Source organism: Bos javanicus, chromosome 22, assembly GCF_032452875.1.
Source record: "Bos javanicus breed banteng chromosome 22, ARS-OSU_banteng_1.0, whole genome shotgun sequence".
Taxonomy (NCBI): Eukaryota; Metazoa; Chordata; class Mammalia; order Artiodactyla; family Bovidae; genus Bos; species Bos javanicus.
The window spans coordinates 37,388,317-37,411,256 of NC_083889.1; the positions used below are offsets into that span (position 1 = coordinate 37,388,317).

Here is a 22,940-nt window from a genome sequence, read left to right on the forward strand (position 1 = left end):
TAAGACTAATAGCAGGAGTGGCCCCTGGGATACACGGTGAACATGAAGCCAGCTCTTATTTGTAGAAGAGGTGGCAGGTGTCCTGGGAAGTGAATGAGTGAGGCAGAAATTATGTCTTTTGGTTTCATAAGGCAGATATTACCTATGAGCAACCAGACATCTGACTGTGATTAATTAATACGCTTCTTGGACATCTCAGCAGTGGCCACAGGACTGGAAAAGATCAGTTTTCATTCCATTCCCAAAGAAAGGCAATGCCAAAGAATGCTCAAACTACCACACAATTGAACTCATCTCACACGCTAGTAAAGTAATGCTCAAAATTCTCCAAGCCAGGCTTCAGCAATATGTGAACCGTGAACTTCCTGATGTTCAAGCTGGTTTTAGAAAAGGCAGAGGAACCAGAGATCAAGTTGCCAACATCCGCTGGATCATGGAAAAAGCAAGAGAGTTCCAGAAAAGCATCTATTTTTGCTTTATTGACTATGCCAAAGCCTTTGACTGTGTGGATCACAATAAACTGTGGGAAATTCTTCAAGAGATGGGAATACCAGACCACCTGATCTGCCTCTTGAGAAATTTGTATGCAGGTCAGGAAGCAACAGTTAGAACTGGACATGGAACAACAGACTGGTTCCTAATAGGAAAAGGAGTTCGTCAAGGCTGTATATTGCCACCCTGTTTATTTAACTTATATGCAGAGTACATCATGAGAAAAGCTGGACTGGAAGAAACACAAACTGGAATCAAGGTTGCCAGGAGAAATATCAATAACCTCAGATATGCAGATGACACCACCCTTACGGCAGAAAAAAAGTTGGCTTAAAGCTCAACATTCAGAAAACGAAGTGGCATCCGGTCCCATCACTTCATGGGAAATAGATGGGGAAACAGTGGAAACAGTGCCAGACTTTATTTTTCTGGGCTCCAAAATCACTACAGATGGTGACTGCAGCCATGAAATTAAAAGATGCTTACTCCTTGGAAGGAAAGTTATGACCAACGTAGATAGCATATTGAAAAGCAGAGACATTACTTTGCCAACAAAGGTTCATCTAGTCAAGGCTATGGTTTTTCCTGTGGTCATGTATGGATGTGAGAGTTGGACTGTGAAGAAGGCTGAGCGCCAAAGAATTGATGCTTTTGAACTGTGGTGTTGGAGAAGACTCTTGAGAGTCCCTTGGACTGCAAGGAGATCCAACCAGTCCATTCTGAAGGAGATCAGCCCTGGGATTTCTTTAGAAGGAATGATGCTAAAGCTGAAACTCCAGTACTTTGGCCACCTCATGAGTTGACTCATTGGAAAAGACTCTGATTCTGGGAGGGATTGGGGGCAGGAGGAGAAGGGGATGACAGAGGATGAGATGGCTGGATGGCATCACTAACTCGATGGATGTTGAGTCTGGGTGAACTCCAGGAGTTGGTGATGGACAGGGAGGCCTGGTGTGCTGCAATTCATGAGGTCGCAAAGAGTCGAATACGACTGAGCGACTAATCTGATCTGATCTTGGACATCTAGGGTGAATAAGGGAGATGGGCTCAGGTGGGCAGGCAGGGACAAGGAGTCATTGTATTTTGGAGCATCTGTGTGGGGTGATAGTGCTGTACCCCTGGCTGGGGACTGGACATCCCAGGTACATGTGATTCTGTTGGTTTGTTTCCTGTGGAGAAGAATGATCAAATGGTTATGAATTTTAGATATGCTTACCTGTGTAAAAAATAAGAAAGTAAGTTGTGACTTTTATGAAGGTGTCAAATTCTAGTTTGTTGTAAATTGCAGTGGTTTGAATTTTGATGCCCAAAAAGATCTGTCCAAGTCTTACGTCCAATACCTATGAATGTGACCTTCTCAGTAGAGGTCTTTGCAGATAGAATTAAAGATCTCCAGATGACATCATCTGAGATTTAGAGCAAGCCCTAAATCCAGTGACCAGTGTTCTTACAAGAGAAAGGAGAGGAGGAGGAGCCAAAATGGTGGAGGAGTAGGACGGGGAGAACACTTTCTCTCCCATAAATTCATCAAAAGAACATTTAAACGCCGAGTAAATTCCACAAAACAACTTCTGAATGCCGGCAGAGGACATCAGGCACCCAGAAAAGCAACCCAAGTCTTCGAAAGGAGGTAGGAAAAAATATAAAAGACAAAAGAGGGAGGGACGGAGTTCCGTCCCGGGAAGGGAGTCTTAGAAAGAGAGAAGTTTCCAAACACCAGGAAACCTTCTCACTGCCGAATCTGTGCCGAGCTTTGGAAGCACAGAGGGCAACATAACAGGGAGGAAAAATAAATAAACAATTAAAACCCGCAGATTGCGAGCCCTACAGTTACTCCCCCAGCGGAGAAGCAGCGGAGATGCCTGCACACGCCATTAGCAAGCGGGGGCTGGGCAGGGAGGTGTGGCGCGGGCTGCATCACTTAGAGTAAGGACCTGGCCTGAATACCCTGAGTGCTATCTGAGCGAAATAATTTGGGCTAACAAACCAGACTGTGGGATATCTACCATACGAAAATCCAGCCTAACCTAAGACACCACCAGGCCCGCGCACGGAACAAAGGACTGAACAGAGATAGCCAGCTGCTGACCATCCCCCTCCGGTGACAGGCAGCCAAAGCTGGAAGGGGACAATCGCAGCCCCAGAGAGACATTATCTATAAAACTGTAAGCAGGCTTCTTTGCTAACTAAAACTTCTTGGGGGTCTGGACAGTCAACATCTGCCTGAGAAGGTACGCTGGTTGTACACCTAGATAACCAAGCGGCGGGGAGGCGATAAGTCGCAGCAGTCGCGCTGGCCAAGCACCTCATCACCTGAGCTGCTCGGACCTGGGAAGGGCACAAAACGCAGGCCCAACTGAGTTTGCACCTCTGAGGACTACCCGAGTGCCTGACCCTGAGCGTCTTGGACCTGGGAAGTACAGGCAGCCCAGGGCCGGCCACGGGTGGTTCCCAGCGGAGCAACCTAGAGCCTGAGCAGTGTGGGCAGGGAGGCTACATGTGCTGTGAGCGGGGGCAGACCCAGTGTGGCTGAGGCACTGCGAGCATACGCCAGTGTTATTTGTTTGCAGCATCCCTCCCTCCCCACAGTGTGACTGAACAAGTGAGCCTAAAAAAAAAAAAACAAAAAGTGTCCTCCACCATCCCCTTTCTTCAGGGCAGAAACCAGACACTGAAGAGACCAGCAAACAGAAGAAGCTATAACAGAGGGAACCGCCTTGGAAGCTACAGGCAATAGATTAAAACCCTGTGGTTACTACCGACTACATAGGAAGGGGCCTATAGATCTTGAGACATACAAGTCGGACCAAGGAACTAGCCAAAAATGAACTGAACCCACAATACTCACAACAAAACCAGAGAAAGTCCTAGATGTATTTTTACTATTTTTACGATCATTTTTTCTTTCTTTCTTTTTTTAATTTTTTCAAAGAATTTTAAGTCCTCTATTGTTCCTTTAATTTTCACTTTTATAACCTATTACTTTGCAAAAAAAAAAAAAAAAGACCCTATTTTTTTTTTACAGCACACTTCATATATATATTTTTTTTTAATAATTTTTTGACCTTGTTTTTTTTTTTTTTTTCCTTCTTTTCTTTAACATTGTATTTTTGAAATTCCAAACTCTACTCTAGATTTTTAATTTTAGCTTTTTGGTATTTGTTATCAATTTTGTACCTATAGTTTTTTTTATAATTTCTGTGACTTTTTTTTTTCTGTTTCTTTCTCTTCTTCTTTTATATAACATTGTATATCTGAAATTCCAAACTCTACTCTAGATTTTTAATTTATGCTTTTTGGTATTTGATATCAATTTTGTACCTGTATTTTCTTTATAATTTTTGCGACTTTGTTTTTGTTTTGGTTTTTTTTTCTCTCTTTCTTTTTCTTCTTCCTTTTTTTTTTAACATTGTATTTTTGAAATTCCAAACTCTACTCTAGATTTTTTATTTTTGCTTTTTGGTATTAGTTATCAATTTTGTACCTATATTTTCTTTATAATTTTTGCAACCTTGTTTGTTTTTGTTTGTTCATTTTTTCTCTCTTTCTTTTCCTTCTTCTTTTCTTTAACATCGTATTTTTGAAATTCCAAACTCTACTCTAGATTTTTAATTTTTGCTTTTATGTATTTGTTACCAATTTTGTACCTTTAAGAACCCAATCTTCAGTACCCATTTTTCACTAGGGAGCAAGATTACTGGCTTGACTGCTCTCTCTCCCTTTGGACTCTCCTTTTTCTCCACCAGGTTGCCTGTGTCTCCTCCCTAACCCCTCTCTACTCTACCCAACTCTGTGAATTTCTTTGTGTTCCAGATGGTGGAGAACACTTAAGGAACGATTACTGGCTGGATATGTCTCCCTCCTTTTCATTCCCCCCTTTTATCCTTCTGGCCACCTCTGTCTCCTTCCTCCTTCTTCTCTTCTCTGTATAACTCCGTGAACATCTCTAAGCAGTCCAGTTGTAGAGTGCACATAAGGAAGTGATTACTGGCTAGCCCACTCTCTCCTCTATTGATTCCACCTCATCTCATTTGGGTCACCTCTAACTCCCTCCTCCCTCTTCTCTTCTCCATGTAACGCTGTGAACCTCTCTGGGTGACCCTCACAGTAGAGAAACTTTTCATCTTTAACGTAGATGTTTTATCAATGGTGCTGTATAGAAGGAGAAGTTTTGAAACTACTGTAAAAATAAGAGCAATAACTGGAAGCAGGAGGCTTAAGTCCAAACCCTGACTCCAGTGAACTCCTGAATCCAAGGAACATTAATTGACAGGAGCTCATCAAACGCCTCCATACCTACACTGAAACCAAGCACCACACAAGGGCCAACAAGTTCCAGGGCAAGACATACCAAGCAAATTCTCCAGCAACAAAGAAACACAGCCCTGAGCTCCAAGATACAGGCTGCCCAAAGTCACCCCAAAACCATAGACATCTCATAACTCATTACTGGACACTTCATTGCACTCCAGAGAGAAGAAATACAGCTCCACCCACCAGAACACTGACACAAGCTTCCCTAACCAGGAAGCCTTGACAAGCCACCTGTACAAACCCACACACAGCGAGGAAATGCCACAATAAAGAGAACTCCACAAACTGCCAGAATACAGAAAGGATACCCCAAAATCAGCAATTTAAACAAGATGAAGAGACAGAGGAATACCCAGCAGATAAAGGAACAGGATAAATGCCCACCAAACCAAACAAAAGAGGAAGAGATAGGGAATCTACCTGATAAAGAATTCCAAATAATGATAGTGAAATTGATCCAAAGTCTTGAAATCAAAATGGAATCACAGATAAATAGCCTGGAGACAAGGATTGAGAAGATGCAAGAAAGGTTTAACAAGGACCTAGAAGAGATAAAAAAGAGTCAATATATAATGAATAATGCAATAAATGAAATTAAAAACACTCTGGAGGCAACAAATAGTAGAATAACAGAGGCAGAAATAGGATTAGTGAATTAGAAGATAGAATGGTAGAAATAAATGAATCAGGGAGGATAAAAGAAAAACGAATTAAAAGACATGAGGACAATCTCAGAGACCTCCAGGACAATATTAAACGCTACAACATTCGAATCATAGGGGTCCCAGAAGAAGGAGATAAAAAGAAAGACCATGAGAAAATACTTGAGGAGATAATAGTTGAAAACGTCCCTAAAATGGGGAAGGAAATAATCACCCAAGTTCAAGAAACCCAGAGAGTCCCAAACAGGATAAACCCAAGGCGAAACACCCCAAGACACATATTAATCAAATTAACAAAGATCAAACACAAAGAACAAATATTAAAAGCAGCAAGGGAAAAACAACAAATAACACACAAGGGAATTTCCATAAGGATAACAGCTGATCTTTCAATAGAAACTCTTCAAGCCAGGAGGGAATGGCAAGACATACTTAAAATGATGAAAGACAATAACCTACAGCCCAGACTATTGTACCCAGCAAGGATCTCATTCAAATATGAAGGAGAAATAAAAAGCTTTTCAGATAAGCAAAAGCTGAGAGAATTCTGCACCACCAAACCAGCTCTCCAACAAATACTAAAGGATATTCTCTAGACAGGAAACACAAAAACAGTGTATAAATTCGAACCCAAAACAATAAAGTAAATGGCAACGGGATCATACTTATCAGTAATTACCTTAAACATAAATGGGTTGAATGCCCCAACCAAAAGACAAAGACTGGCTGAATGGATACAAAAACAAGACCCCTACATATGTTGTCTACAAGAGACCCACCTCAAAACAGGGGACACATACAGACTGAAAGTGAAGGGCTGGAAAAAGATTTTCCATGTAAATAGGGACCAAAAGAAAGCAGGAGTAGCAATACTCATATCAGATAAAATAGACTTTTAAAACAAAGGCTGTGAAAAGAGACAAAGATGGTCACTACATAATGATCAAAGGATCAATCCAAGAAGAAGATATAACAATTATAAATATATATGCACCCAACATGGGAGCACCACAGTATGTAAGACAAATGCTAACAAGTATGAAAGGAGAAATTAACAATAACACAATAATAGTGGGAGACTTTAATACCCCACTCACACCTATGGATAGATCAACTAAACAGAAAATTAACAAGCAAACACAAACTTTAAATGATACAATAGACCAGTTAGACCTAATTGATATCTATAGGACATTTCATCCCAAAACAATGATTTTCACCTTTTTCTCAAGTGCACATGGAACCTTCTCCAGGATAGATCACATCCTGGGCCATAAATCTAGCCTTGGTAAATTCAAAAAAATAGAAATCATTCCAAGCATCTTTTCTGACCACAATGCAGTAAGATTAGATCTCAATTACAGGAGAAAAACTATTAAAAATTCCAACATATGGAGGATGAACAACACCCTGCTGAATAACCAACAAATCACAGAAGAAATCAAAAAAGAAATCAAAATTTGCATAGAAGCAAATGAAAATGAAAACAGAACAACCCAAAACCTGTGGGACACTGTAAAAGCAGTCCTAAGGGGAAAGTTCATAGCAATACAGGCACACCTCAAGAAACAAGAAAAAAGTCAAATAAATAACCTAACTCTACACCTAAAGCAACTAGAAAAAGAAGAAATGAAGAACCCCAGGGTTAGTAGAAGGAAAGAAATCTTAAAAATTAGAGCAGAAATAAATGCAAAAGAAACAAAAGAGACTATAGCAAAAGTCAACAAAGCCAAAAGCTGGTTCTTTGAAAGGATAAATAAAATTGACAAACCATTAGCCAGACTCATCAAGAAACAAAGGGAGAAAAATCAAATCAATAAAATTAGAAATGAAAATGGAGACATCACAGCAGACAACACAGAAATACAAAGGATCATAAGAGACTACGATCAACAATTATATGCCTATAAAATGGACAACGTGGAAGAAATGGACAAATTCTTAGAAAAGTACAACTTTCCAAAACTGGACCAGAAAGAAATAGAAAATCTTTTTTTTTTTTTAGAAATAGAAAATCTTAATAGACCCATCACAAGCACGGAAATTGAAACTGTAATCAAAAATCTTCCAGCAAACAAAAGCCCAGGTCCAGACGGCTTCACATCTGAATTCTACCAAAAATTTAGAGAAGAGCTAACACCTATCCTGCTCAAACTCTTCCAGAAAATTGCAGAGGAAGATAAACTTACAAACTCATTCTATAAGGCCACGATCACCCTAATACCAAAACCTGACAAAGATGCCACAAAAAAAGAAAACTACAGGCCAATATCACTGATGAACATAGATGCAAAAATCCTTAACAAAATTCTAGCAATCAGAATCCAACAACACATTAAAAAGATCATATACCATGACCAAGTGGGCTTTATCCCAGGGATGCAAGGATTCTTCAATATCCACAAATCAATCAATGTAATACACCACATTAACAAATTGAAAAATAAAAACCATATGATTATCTCAATAGATGCAGAGAAAGCCTTTGACAAAATTCAACATCCATTTATGATAAAAACTCTCCAGAAAGCAGGAATAGAAGGAACATACCTCAACATAATAAAAGCTATATATGACAAACCCACAGCAAACATTATCCTCAATGGTGAAAAATTGAAAGCATTTCCTCTAAAGTCAGGAACAAGACAAGGGTGCCCACTTTCACCATTACTATTCAACATAGTTTTGGAAGTTTTGGCCACAGCAATCAGAGCAGAAAAAGAAATAAAAGGAATCCAAATTGGAAAAGAAGAAGTAAAACTCTCACTATTTGCAGATGACATGATCCTCTACATAGAAAACCCTAAAGACTCCACCAGAAAATTACTAGAACTAATCAATGATTATAGTAAAGTTGCAGTATATAAAATCAACACACAGAAATCCCTTGCATTCCTATACACTAATAATGAGAAAACAGAAAGAGAAATTAAGGAAACAATTCCATTTACCATTGCAACGGAAAGAATAAAATACTTCGGAATATATTTACCTAAAGAAACTAAAGACCTATATATAGAAAACTATAAAACACTGGTGAAAGAAATCAAAGAGGACACTAATAGATGGAGAAATATACCATGTTCATGGATTGGAAGAATCAATATAGTGAAAATGAGTATACTACCCAAAGCAATTTATAGATTCAATGCAATCCCTATCAAGCTACCAATGGTATTCTTCACAGAGCTAGAACAAATAATTTCACAATTTGTATGGAAATACAAAAAACCTCAAATAGCCAAAGCTGTCTTGAGAAAGAAGAATGGAACTGGAGGAATCAACCTACCTGACTTCAGGCTCTACTACAAAGCCACAGTTATCAAGACAGTATGGTACTGGCACAAAGACAGAAGTATAGATCAATGGAACAAAATAGAAAACCCAGAGATAAATCCACGCACATATGGACACCTTATCTTTGACAAAGGAGGCAAGAGTATACAATGGATTAAAGACAATCTCTTTAACAAGTGGTGCTGGGAAATCTGGTCAACCACTTGTAAAAGAATGAAACTAGAACACTTTCTAACACCATACACAAAAATAAACTCAAAATGGATTAAAGATCTAAATGTAAGACCAGAAACTTTAAAACTCCTAGAGGAGAACATAGGCAAAACAGTCTCTGACATACATCACAGCAGGATCCTCTCTGACCCACCTCCCAGAATATTGGAAATAAAAGCAAAAATAAACAAATGGGACCTAATTCAACTTAAAAGCTTCTGCACATCAAAGGAAACTATTAGCAAGGTGAAAAGGCAGCCTTCAGAATGGGAGAAAATAATAGCAAATGAAGCAACTGACAAACAACTGATCTCAAAAATATACAAGCAACTCCTACAGGTCAACTCCAGAAAAATAAATGACCCAATCACAAAATGGGCCAAAGAACTAAATAGACATTTCTCCAAAGAAGACATACAGATGGCTAACAAACACATGAAAAGATGCTCAACATCACTCATTATCAGAGAAATGCAAATCAAAACCACTATGAGGTACCATTTCACACCAGTCAGAATGGCTGTGATCCAAAAGTCTACAAGCAATAAATGCTGGAGAGGGTGTGGAGAAAAGGGAACCCTCTTACACTGTTGGTGGGAATGCAAACTAGTACAGCCACTATGGAGAACAGTGTGGAGATTCCTTAAAAAACTGGAAATAGAACTGCCTTATGATCCAGCAATCCCACTGCTGGGCATACACACTGAGGAAACCAGAATTGAAAGAGACACATGTACCCCAATGTTCATCGCAGCACTGTTTATAATAGCCAGGACATGGAAGCAACCTAGATGTCCATCAGCAGATGAATGGATAAAGAAAGCTGTGGTACATATACACAATGGAGTATTACTCAGCCATTAAAAAGAATACGTTGGAATCAGTTCTAATGAGGTGGATGAAACTGGAGCCTATTATACAGAGTGAAGTAAGCCAGAAAGAAAAACACCAATACAGTATACTAACGCATATATATAGAATTTAGAAAGATGGTAACAATAACCCTGTATGTGAGACAGCAAAAGAGACACTCATGTATAGAACAGTCTTATGGACTTTGTTGGAGAGGGAGAGGGTGGGAAGATTTGGGAGAATGGCATTGAAACATGTATAATATCATGTATGAAACGAGTCGCCAGTCCAGGTTCGATGCACGATACTGGATGCTTGGGGCTGGTGCACTGGGACGACCCAGAGGGATGGTGTGGGGAGGGAGGAGGGTTCAGGATGGGGAATACATGTATACCTGTGGCGGATTCATTTCGATATTTGGCAAAACTAATACAATATTGTAAAGTTTAAAAATAAAATTAAAAAATAAAAAAAGAGAAAGGAGAGAGAGACACACAGAGAGACATACAGATGGAGAAGACCCTGTGAAGATGAGACAGAGATTGGAATAAGGTGGCCACAAGCCAAGGAACTCCAGGAGCTGCCGGAAGCTGGAAGATGTACGGAAGGATCCTCCTTTCAAGCTTGTGGAGGGAGCATAGCCCTGCCAACCCCTTGATTTTGGACATCTGGCCTCCAGAACTGTAAGAGAAAAAAGTTCTGATGTTTTAAACTGCTTGGCTTGTGATAATTTGTCACAGCAGCCTCAGGAAACTAACACAAGCATATTCAGTGTTTGCTGGTATTAAGTGAAAACTGAGTCATGATTCCATGCCCCTTTCTCTAATGGGAGATTCTTGAAACCTAGTCAGAGCATGTGGCTGATTGATTTAATGCTGTTCTGAGGCTGCAGTTCTTAAACTCAAATGAACATAAGAATCCAGAGGCCCATTAAGACATTACCACCCCAGCCCCGCCCCCGCCACCCCCAAGGTTCTGATCCAGGAAGTCTGGGAAGGGACCTAAGAATCTGAACTGTTGACAAGTTTCCAGATTCTGCTGCTGCTGCTAGTTTGGAACCACACTTTGAGAACCACAGAGTTAAAGTTACAGGCTCCACACCAACCCCACTGCCACACCCCTAAAGGGGAGTGCTTCTAATTTTAGAAACTAGTGGAAATTTGGGGGAAGGCATCCCACTTGGGAAGAATGATGGAAAGAATAAAATTTGCTTTTTTATTTCCTGTGATTTACAGTGGGTCAGAGTTATAAAGGTATAAAGGTATAACAAAGACACAAAAGGTATTCTATTATGAGCAGTTTTGCCTCTTTTCCCAATCGATCCCTGCCATTTTCCTCCGAGTTTAGACAAGTGTATGGACTGATCTGGTGCTTAGTAGGTGGCTCATTTGAAGTCCTTGGGGAGGTGGTGAATCCATGCAGTAGTCGTAAATGTGGTTGGAACTGCAGGGTGATTTTGTATTACTCTGGACCCGTCTTGTACACAGTCACTCCTCCCAGCCTAGCCTCCTGCTGCACGTGCCACTCTGCCAGTGAGGTCAACCAGGTGTCAACAGCTTCATGGAAATAGTGCCGCCACTGCGTCTCCGTAGATCCTTGTTCTGGGCCACTTGCTTCTTGCTTCCTCCCCTGGATCTTGCCTCACGCCTTTCAGACTCAACCTAATGTGCCTAGTGCAAGAAGTTAATGCTCATGAAGTCATTATTGATGCTAAGGAGCTGAGCCAATGGATAAGTATTTCTCTTTTTCAATTCCTGGGTGGACAGTCCTGGCTTCTCTCTTAAATGACTTCTCAAAGTGTCCTTTGAGAAAAGAGATTATTTCTAGCCCACCTAGGTACCTGTCCAACTAAATAACAATTCCTAGTATAGACTTTTCATGTCTTCCTTATTTGCCACTCCATCCTTCACTCCTGCTCCCTGAGACCATTTCCCAAAGAAACCTGTCTGCACTTAAGCCTTTGGCTTGGGCTCTGCTTTTTAGGGAATAAAAATGAAAACACTTAAATGTACCCTCCTTCTTCCTTTCCCACCTTTTGGAGATGGATGCAAGTCCAAAGACTCAAAGGGCACATGTGCATATGAAATTTGGGGTGTCTGCTAAAGGGAAGGTGGACATTTGTTGGCTTTTATTGTGTAGCTTTGACACAAAGAAATGGACCTTACCCATGGATGATGCATGGAAGTAGGTAGAAGAGTTGAATTATCTCCCATCACCCATTGTCCTAGGAGAAAGACCTTGGATTTCATTGAGTCTTGTCATCAGAGAGAGGTCCTTTATTGGCTTGGGCAGATCCCCAAAAGGCTTGGAGTTCACCTCTGCCTACAAGTTAGCGATGTTCCTGAAGGAAGACCCTACAGTTTGTTCTAATTTAATGCCATAAATATGCTTTAACTTTTCATTTATGTTTAATATTGTACTTATTTATGTGGTTGTGCCGGGGCTTAGTTGCAGCCTGCAGGATCTAGTTCCCTGACCAGGGGTCTAACCCAGGTCCTCTGCATTGGGAGCTTGGCGTCTTTACTGTTGGACCACCAGGCAAGTCCCAGCTTTGGTTTCTCTGAATCTCCTAGACTTACATACGTTAGTCCAGTGCTTCTCCAAAACTGCTCTAGGAAGCTTTTAATTTGCCCATTGTGGTAACATGTAATTGACATAAAATGTGTATTTTAACCATTTTAACTACACAGTTTGGTGGCCATAAGTACACTGACACTGTTGTACAACCATCAGTATCTATTTCCAAACATTTTTGTTCATCCCCAATAGAAATTCTGTAACCATTAAGCCACAACTCCCTAGTAACTTCTAGTGTGCTTTATGTTGTTGAGTCTAAATATTTCACCCAAATGGAATCATACAATATTTGTCCTTTTGTGTCTGGCTCATCTCACTGAGGATAATGTCTTCAAGGTTCATTCATGTTGTGACTTGTGTCAGAACTGTATTCCTTGTTATGGCCAAATACTATTCCACTGTGTATATATACCACATTTTGTTAATCCATTCATGTGTTGACAGAGTTTTGAGTTGTTTCCACCTTTTTGCTATTGTGAATAATGCTTCTAGGAACAGGGTATACAAATGTCTGAGGCCCTGCTTTATATATATATATATATATATATATATATATATATATATATATATATATGCCTTTGGTATATACTCGGATGTAGAATTGCTGGATCATATAGGGAGTCTCCACAGCAGCTTTATCATTTTTCTTACCCACAGTACAAAAGATTCCATTACCTCCACATCCTGGCCAATGTTTGTTGTTTTACATTTAAAAAAATAAGAACCATCCTTATGGTTCCATCTCCCTAATGGGTGTAAAATGGTATCTTATTGTGGTTCTGATTTGCCTAATGACTAACTAGTAAGCTTTCAAACAAGTCCACATTCCTGAAGTCTACCTTTGGGTATTTGTATTGGCTCTGTGATTGGGACCATAGACCCAGTCAGCCTCCTGTCTAGTCTCCTTGTTGTTTTTCAGTCGCTAAGTTGTGTCCAACTCTTTGCCATCCCATGGACTGCAGCATGCCAGGCTTCCCTGTCCTTCCCTATCCCCTGGAGCTTGCTCAAACTCATGTCCATTGAGTCGACAATGCCATCCAATCGTCTCATCCTCTGTTGCCCTCTTCTCTTCCTGCCCTTAATCTTTCCCAGCATCAGGATCTTTTCCAATGAGTCAGCTCTTCACATGAGGTGGCCAAAGTATTGGAGCTTCCACCTTTTATAATTCCCTGGAATGTTAATCTAGTCTTTGCATATGTCTAATGATATTCAGCTTGCTGCTTTCTGGGGAAGCCGAGCCCAGTTTTATGCAGTAAAAATGATGCATCTCTCAATCAAAATTTGTGTCACTAACATGGGCTTCCCTGGTGGCTCAGATGGTAAAGAATCTGTCTGCAGCAGGAGACATAATACATGGCATTTCTCCTCTGCCTGAAGACACCGTTCTCTCACCTCTACTTCCCCGGGCTCCTTCACCCTATAGCTTCACTCTGGAAACCTTCTCAGACCATCCCCATCCCCAGGCTGAAGATGGAGAACCCTAGCACCTCAGTCTCCCTCTGTCATTGTGTTTCCACATGTGTTGTAATTTCCTCTTGACTTGTCTGTCTCTGCTACCACACTGTGAATTACTTAAAAGCTCCCAGCTGTCTAAACCACTGTACCCCAATGTCCCCTCACTGCCTCATGCATAGGTAAGCACTTGACAGAGATTGAAGCATCCATTGAAGAAGATACATTCTGCACTAAATGCACAAGAAAGCACTTTGGGTTATTCTTCAGCATGAAACTCAGTTAAACTTGTTAACATTAAGAGCCCCCCAATCAGCAAAAAAAGAGGATTTACTAAAATCCAGTTAGTCTTCAAATCAGGGCACTTACAGAAGTATCATCTGTAAGCAAAGGGAACTAGACAGACTGCCTAATTCCTCTCTCTCCTCTCTCTCTCCCTCCACACAAACTTACCGCAAGACATACACTGTTTGCTCAACCTGGACTTTATTTGTGCTGAAGAAAAATAAAGCACCTTAGGGTATATTTAAACAACCCCAGAGTTATATTTTTACTTGTGTATTTTACCTACAGCGTTGGAAAATGTGATTTTTGTCCCAATTAGAAGAGGTCTTTTCAGCTGCTGACACATGTTTATGGAGCATCTGGATATAATCTGATTAGCATCTGGTGTGAGGCTGCGAGATACTCTCTCTCTGGGTCACCCATGGAGAAGGAAAGGCATAAACTTGGATTCATTTGGACCATCCTTGTGTTGACCTCTGCTGGGCTTCCTGTCCTCCAGGACATTGCCAGAGCTCATTTGGACAGAGAGCATCACCCTAAACTCTCACAGTCCCGCTGTACTTGGAGCAGAAAACAAATGTTAGCACTTGGAGCCAGTCATCTCTCCTCTTTTCCTCTGTATACATTAGAACCAGTTTGGAATGCATGACACATGTCTTCAGAAGGAAAAGTATCAATAATTAATAGGCTTTCCCTACCCCAGCTGCAGACACTGCCAGCTCTTTGGTTGACATCGTCTCCACTCACCTTCAGTTTGCACTCTCAGATAAAGTTGCATGATACATTTCTTGAGAAATCTCTTCCTAGTTTTTGTTTTGTTTTATTCTTTTATGAGGCACAGCTTTAAAGGAAAACAGTTTCATGAAGCTGTGTTTGTTTATTGTGGAAGTTAGTTTTCGTTTTAGGTTGAAGCAGTTCGAGCTGGTTTCCCGAAATGTAAACAAATGGGTATCCTCTCCCTCACATGTTTAATTATTGATGTTTGTTGAATATATTTCACTGAACTGGGGATGTGGGAATAGCCACTTGACATTCATCACCCAGCATAGAACAGCTTAGCTGAGAAGGCTTCAAAACGCTATTCTGTAGAAGAAGGAAGAAAAGCGGAGCGGGGGGGTCGGTGCTTTGAGCACTGATAAGTGGCTAATTGGGCAGGATCAGAGATCATCCTAAATTCATAACTTTTTGCGATGGGTTTGGAGAGACAAAGTGACTTGTAAACATTTGGCTGAGTCTCACATACCCTTTACCTATGTAAGTCCAGTAGGGCCAAACAGACTGCTTTATGTTAGCGATTGAAGCCAAATAAATATTTACTGCATGCTTCTCATCTATCAGGCGCTGGAAGGCATGCAGAAGGGAGCAGGTCCAACACGTGCCCTTGTCCTGACTATACACAGAGTGTCATGAGGAAGACTGTCCATCAGAGATGTTCACACACATCAGCTTAGTGTGCTGAGCTGAGGGAAGGTCGTGAATGAATATGTAGACCCAAGAAGAGTGAGGACGGAGAGGTGCTCTGTTGAGGTGGTGAGGGTGGCTTCCTGAGGATGCATCACTTCAGATGCTTGGAGGCATCTGTCAGTTGGAGGCAGAGAGTTCAAGGCAGGGACAGCAGCTTGTGCAAAGGATGGAAAGAGCCTGGCACATTCGTGGAACTGAAATAGCTCCAGTAGAGGTGGAGCAGAGAATGAGAGCCAGAGGGTAGAGAATGAGACTTGGGCTGAGGGAAGAAGTGGGCAATGCCAAGTCCCACAGGCATTTTGGGCCTTAATGATGCTTATGTTCTTGTTGTAAGAACAATGGAAGCTCCTAAAATTGCATAAGTTGGGGAGAATGGTATAATCAAACTTAGAATCAATGGTTATTTGAAGAATAAATTGTACCGATAATAGTAGAAGCAGAGAAACAAGTCAGGATGTATGGCTGAGAGTGCTAATTGCTCAGTTAATAATAATTTTCCTGTTTTTGAAAAAAATCCTGGTCTATTCTAGTTGGTGGTATCACTACATCTCCCTAACATCTCACAGCTAGGATTGTACAATGAGATGAAAGTCAGATTTCAGGGTAAGACTTCTGAAAACCTTTCGAGAGGGATTGACTCATCTGGGAGAAGACCCTTTGGCACTTCATCGTCTTCCCCCCAGCCTCTTGTTTGGAGTACAGATGTAATGGCTGGAGCTTCAGCAGCCATATTGGATTATGCAATAATCAGACTTGGACAAAGGAGGTGCCAGAGGGGATGGAGTGATAAAGGAGTGAAGGCTTCCCATAAGAGGTGACGCTTATATAGCATTTTGAAGGACCAGAATGATTTGATCAAGAAAACAAGCATTAGGGCAGCAACTAACATTTTATGGTATTTTTATATGGTTAGTTTTATTTTCATTTTCATAAACATGAAGGATAAGGCCAGGGGTTGAAAATGGTAGTTCATAGTCATATGCAGCCCTGTGACATATTCTATTAGAACAACACTTGGTTTCAAAAATTTTTAATTCCTTGTCAAGCTTTAAAATTTAAGAGATTTTGTATAAAAATCTGAGTTGGAGGAGATTCTCTTTAAGATCTAACAAGATCAGTACCCTGTTTCTGCAAAACAAGATAGTTAGCTGAGTCCAAGTAGTAACTGCCTGCATCTCTTGACTCACTCATTTCTGATATTCCCTGCCTGGCCCAGTGGGTACTTCAGTCTGCAGACCTGGAGCAAGGCTCTCTGCCATCAAGTCCCATGGGAAGCTGCCTATAACTGAGACTGTCTCAGGACAAGTGGTAGAAATCAAATGTTCATTGCATTAGGAGAGTTCAGTGCAGATAAATTAGAATTGCTACCTTGTTGAGTTTAAGCTTGGACTAGTGAGAGGGAAGAAGGGTACACAGAAGCCAGACTGGGGAGGTTGTGTGAACATTTTCTGGAAAACCATCGGGAGCCAAGGAGTGCTGTAGACGTGTGTGTGTGCGTGCACTCAGTTGTGTCCTACTCCTTACAACCCCTTGCAGTTGTAGCTCTCCAGGCTCCTCTGTTCATGGGATTTCCCAGGCAAGAATACTGGAATGGGTTGCCATTTCCTCCTCCAAGGGATCTTCCTGACTACGTTTCCTGCATTGGCAGGTGGGTTCTTTATGGCTGAGCCACTGGGGAAGCCATAGAACCCCTTTATCAGGTATGTGTTCAGATTTCTGCTTTGAAATCTGGGTGAAGAATGAATTGGAGAAGACTGTATTTTTGTTGTAAGCAAGTATAATTATCAGTTTGTATACAGTTTATGAGTTTGTACACACATTTTTTATTTGACTTTTATAACACTTCATAAGTCAGCTATCATATGTATTTATTTTAAATAACCAGAAAAGTGATATTCAGAGAGGAAATAAGACTTACCCAAAGTCACATAGTAAGTGACAGAACCATAACTTCTAAAACCAAAAGTCAAGGCGATTTTTTTTCCCCCAAGATCAAGTTTGCAAGACAAAAGATGACAACCTGATGAATTTAAGTAATGAATTAGCAATCAAGAATAAATACATATTTTAAAAATAGATATGATGAAATAGTTATATTCATCATCCTGAAGCCTCCTTTTCTTCTTCTTCATTTTGTTAAATCTAAATGTCACTGACCAAGTCTTGATGGTCTTTCATTTGTCTTTTGTTTGATTTCTTTCTAAATATCCTCCCGTTCATCTTGGTTCCCTTTTCCTCTCACTTACTCTCAGTTTCTCCTTCCTTCTCAGTCCAGGGCTGTTCTCCCAGTAAGCCCCGACGCACATTCAAATAGCTGAGTTTCACCAGAGCTCTCACTGAGGTATGTGCTCACTGAAGCTGCCAGCCCACCATAGCTGGGTATTACTGGTACCTTGTCTCGCCCACCACTTCTTGCCTCCCAGAGCCCACACACATCTAAGGGTCATTAGGTTAGGACACACTGTGAGAAATCGCCCCAAACTTCAGGATTGGCCGAGTCAAGCAGGAGAATGAGAACTACCCAGGCAGCCTCAACCTCCAGGGAAAGGCATCCTACAGCTGCCCTGGGTGTCCTGTTTCCAGGATCTGGCCACACCAACACTCACCTAAGGCATGCCGTGCGTATTTGGCAAGGACAGTGGCCATTCATGCCGGCCGCTCCCCGTGTGCCCTTCCTTTTGAGAAATGCAGTGCTTAGCCTTCCCCATCCATACACACCCTCTCCTCTGCTCTTCCAGGGAGGGAATTTGGCTCAGAAATCCACTCAGGGCTCCCAGCTTCAGCTGGCCATCTGGCATGACGGCTGCCTCCAAATTATGTTCACATCCATAGATAACCAAGTGGATTATCTCCAAGAATCATCTTCTCAGTGAGAAGAGAGGAGGCGGAGAAAATATCGCATTCATGTGCTTGCCTGGAAAAGACCGTGGACATCAGCAATTTGCCCTTGCTGGCAATAACATTTGGTTGCTGCTCTGTAATGCAAAACCTAAATCAGGCTTATTAGTATGAAGCTAAAAGGGCCTGAAGGGCAGCCAGGGTTTCCAGAACAGGCATCCGTTGAAGTCTGGCGCAGCCACAGAGCTGACAGGTCCCAGTTGGGAAAGGTCAGTGAGGGCTCAGAGCATTCCGAACGCCTCCCTGACCCATTAACCACTGTAGGTATAATTAAGATGCATGTCCTTCCATTTCTGGATGTCATCTGCCTGTTGACAAGTCGTTCAGAGAATGAAAGCTAATGTTTAATAATTAGTCCAAGCAAAACATTGTCGGGGAGGCAGAGCTGGAAGAAGCTCAGCGTCTTGTTGGCCTCCAAGCAGCACAATGAATAGAATTGATGTCAGTATGTGTACCTCATAAGAATCTCTGCCCACAGACTCAAGAAGTACAGTCTTTCTTTACCTGCCCTGAAATCCATGATTCTCAATCAGGTGTTATGTAGGTTCCTAGGGGACATTTGGCAATGTCTAGAGACATTTGTGATTGTCAAAGCTGGGAGCAGAGAGGGGACGCTACCTGTATCTAATGAGCAGAAGCCAGGAATGCTGCCAACATCGTACAGTACACAGAATAGACCCCCGCAGCAAAAAGTCACCCAGTCACAATGCCTGTAGTGCCAAGGTGGCAAAACTCTTCAATCGACATAACTTCTAATGTAAGCTTTCCACTCTAATAATAAGAGAATTAACTTCTTTATGTGTTTAAAGATCAGTTCTTTGATAAATGTCAGTTATTATTGGGGTTTTGACCCGGGGCTGAACTGTACTTCCAAGGTTTTAAGCTGAGAAAAGATTGGGTGAGGGTAGGGTGGGCTTCCTAGGTGGCACAGTGGCAAAGTATCTGCCTGACAATGCAGGAGATGAAGGAGACATGGGTTCAGTCCCTGGGTTGGGAAGAGCCCCTGGAGAAGGAAATGGCAACCCACTCCAGTATCCTTGCATGGGAAATCCCATGGACAGAGTAACCTGACAGGCTACAGTCTCTGGGGCCAAGAAAGACTCAACATGACTGAGTGACTGAGCACACAGTGGGCACTATGCTTAGAGCAGGGAATCCTTGGGGACACAGTCAAAGGTCACATTGACTGAAGCCTGACTTTCAGCCCCTGTTCCTTGAAGTCTTTCCTTCTCTGCCAGGAGGTTCAGTGTTATCTCCATGGCTTGAGGAGCTGCGGCCCATTCTCCTCTTCGCATTTTATGATCTAGTCTCTGCCCCCCTGATTTTTCTATTACTCTGTCTTCTTGCAAACTCCTTTGTTCCTCTTAGCACTGCAGAAATCTCCTACATTCTGTAGGGGACAGGAAATCTCCCAGGCCTCTTCTGCTTTCTTCTTAGGCATGCGAGTGCATGAGTGCTAAGTCACTTCAGTAGTGTCCAACTCTGTGTAACCCTATGGACTGTAGCCCATCAGGCTCCTCTGTCCATGGGATTCTCCAGGCAAGAATACTGGAGTGGGTTGCCATGCCCTCCTCCAGGGAATCTTCCTGACCCAGGGATTGAACCTGTATCTCTTATGTCTCCTGCATTGGCAGGTGGATTCTTTACCATTGGTGCCACCTGGGAAGCCCCTTCTTAGGCATACGCCTCCCTTAAGCTTAAATAAAGGGAAGCAAAAGGATAGGATGGAGGAGAGTAAAAAAACACATGAATTAATATCTCAGAATATTATCCAGCAGTGACAAATGTCATGGGGAGGTCAAATTAAGGAGTGTGCATCATTCTTGACCTGGATCTAGCAGGGGTACCAAAGCCTTCTTGTCTTCTGCCCACAGCATCACCTTTCATGCCTGTGGGTAACACAGACTTAATATCAGGTTTCAGATATGCTGACCTCACTTATCACCCACTGAATGAGAAATGTTTTAAGGTCTCAGCCTTGGAGAAGGTTTCTTGGAAAACATTTCCACCTTGGCATAGGAAGAAAATATTAAATTTTTGCATTCACTGGTTAGAGATGACCCAGCAGTGCCAGAAATACCCACCAAGAGTTTGTTATAAACAATTAAAAACCCTTTGGAAATAATCCCACAGCATCTGTTAAAATTACAAATAAGCATACCATTAGACCTAATAATATTTCTTCTGGGATTCTTTCTTCTGGGAATAAAAGAATTTTGAGCACTGTTTATAGAGGTGAAAAGAATATAGGGAAAAAAGCCTGAAAGTGAAATGAACGAATTGAGGTGCATCCATACTGCATGTGGTGGTTAGTTTAATATGTCTACTTGGTTGGGTCATGGTGCCAAGATACTTGGTCAGAGACTCTTCTGGATGTTTCTGTAAACATGTGTTTTGGATGAGGTTAACATTTAAATAGCTGGACTTTGAGTGAAGCAGATTACCCTCTGTAATGTGGATGGGCTTCATCCAATCAGTTGAAGGCCTTAATAGAACAAAGACTGACTACCCTTAGCAAGAAGTTCTGTCAGTAGATGCCTCTGGAATCAGATTATAACTCTTCCTGTGTCTCTGGTCACCAGCCTCCTCAGCAGACTTTGCACTTAACCAGGCCTCTACCATGTCATGAACCAGTTCCCTAAAATCAGCCTCAATCTTGTTCTCTCATTCCTTTTTTTAAAAATATATTTTATTGCAGTACAGTTGATTTATAATGTTAATTTCTGCTCTACAGCAAAGTGATTCAGTTACACATATGTGTGTGTGTGTGTGTGTATGTGTGTGTGTATATATATAGAATATAGTTCCCTCTATGGTGGTATACAGTAGGACCTCGTTTATCCATTCTATAGTCATTTACATCTGCTAACCCCAAACTCCCAATCCATCCCTCCCCCACCCCATCTCCCCCTTCGTAACCACTAGTCTGTTCTCTCTGAGTCTACTTCTTTTTATTATTACGCATTTATTTATCTGGCTGTACCGGGTCTTAGTTGCAGCACATGGGATCTAGTTCCCCGACCAGGGATGGAACCCAGGCCCCCTGCATTGGGAGCATGGAATCCCAGCCACTGGACCACCAGGGCAGTCCCTGTGAGTCTATTTGTTTCATAGATAAGTTTATTTATGTCATATTTTAGATTTCATGTGTAAGTGATAACATATGCTATTTGTCTCTTTTTTACTTACTTCACTCAGAATAATAATCTGTAGTTCCATCGTTGTTGCTGCAAATGACATTGTTTCTTTCTTTTTCATGGCTGAGTACTATTCCGTGTGTGTGTGTGTGTGTGTGTGTGTGTGTGTGTGTGTGACATTTTGATCCATTCATCTCTCGATGGACATTTAGGTTGTTTCCATGTCTTGGCTACTGTAATAGTGCTGCTCTGAATATACAGGTACATGTGTCTTTTTGAATTACAATTTTGTCCAGGCATATGCCCAGGGTAGGATTACTGGTCAAATGGGAACTCTGTTTTCAGTTTTCTGAGGACCCTTCATACTGTTGTTCATTGTTCTTGTTTAGTCGCACAGTCCTGTCCAGCTCTTTTGTGACCCCGAGGACTGTAGCCCACCAGGCTCTTCCTTCTGTCCATGGGATTTTCCAGCTAAGAATACTAGAGTGGGTTGCCATTTCCTTCTCTAGGGGATCTTCCTGACCCAGGGATCGAACCTGTGTCTCCTGCATTTGCAGGCGGATTGTCTACCAGGGAACCACCTGGGAAACCTCTGTTTTTCCATAGTGGCTGCACCAATTTACATTCCTACCAACAGTTTCTTCACACCCTCTTCAGGATTAGTTATTTGTAGGCTTTTTAATGATGGCCATTCTGATCTGTGTGAGGTGATACCTCATTGTAGTTTTGATTTGCAGTTCTCTAATATTAGTAATGATGATCATCTTTTCACATGCCTATTGGCCCTCTGTGTGTCTTTTTTGGAGAAATGTCTATTTAGGTCTTCTCATTTTTTGATTGTGTCGTGTGTTCTTTTGTTATTGATTTGTATGAGATATTTGTATATTTTGGAAACTAGGCCCGTGTTGGTGACTTCATTTGCAAATATTTTCTCCCAGTCCATAGGTTGTCTTTTCATTTTGTTTGTGGTTTCCTTTGCTGTATAAGAGCTTCCCTGGTGGCTCAGATGGTAAAGCGTCTGCCTGCAATGCGGGAGACCCAGGTTCGATCCCTGGGTTGGGAAGATCTCCTGGAGAAGGAAATGGCAACCCACTCCAGTATTCTTGCCTGGAGAATCCCACGGACAGAGGAGCCTGGTGGGCTACCGTCCATGGGGTCGCAAAAGTCGGACATGACTGAGCGAGCTTCACTTGCTGTGTAAAAGCTTGTAAGTTTGATTAGGCCCCATTTGTTTATTTTTGCTTTTATTTCTATTGTTTTGGGAGACTGACCTAAGAAAACAGTGGTACAGTTTATG

At 41.6% G+C, this 22,940-nt stretch overlaps 1 non-coding gene across 1 annotated transcript; it reads left to right on the forward strand.

The window, feature by feature from the left end:
• Window positions 1–22,634: 22,634 nt before the first annotated feature.
• TRNAC-GCA (transfer RNA cysteine (anticodon GCA)) lies at window positions 22,635–22,706 on the forward strand. The gene has a single exon. It is a non-coding gene; the product is annotated as a tRNA-Cys (tRNA).
• The last annotated feature ends 234 nt before the right edge of the window (window positions 22,707–22,940 follow it).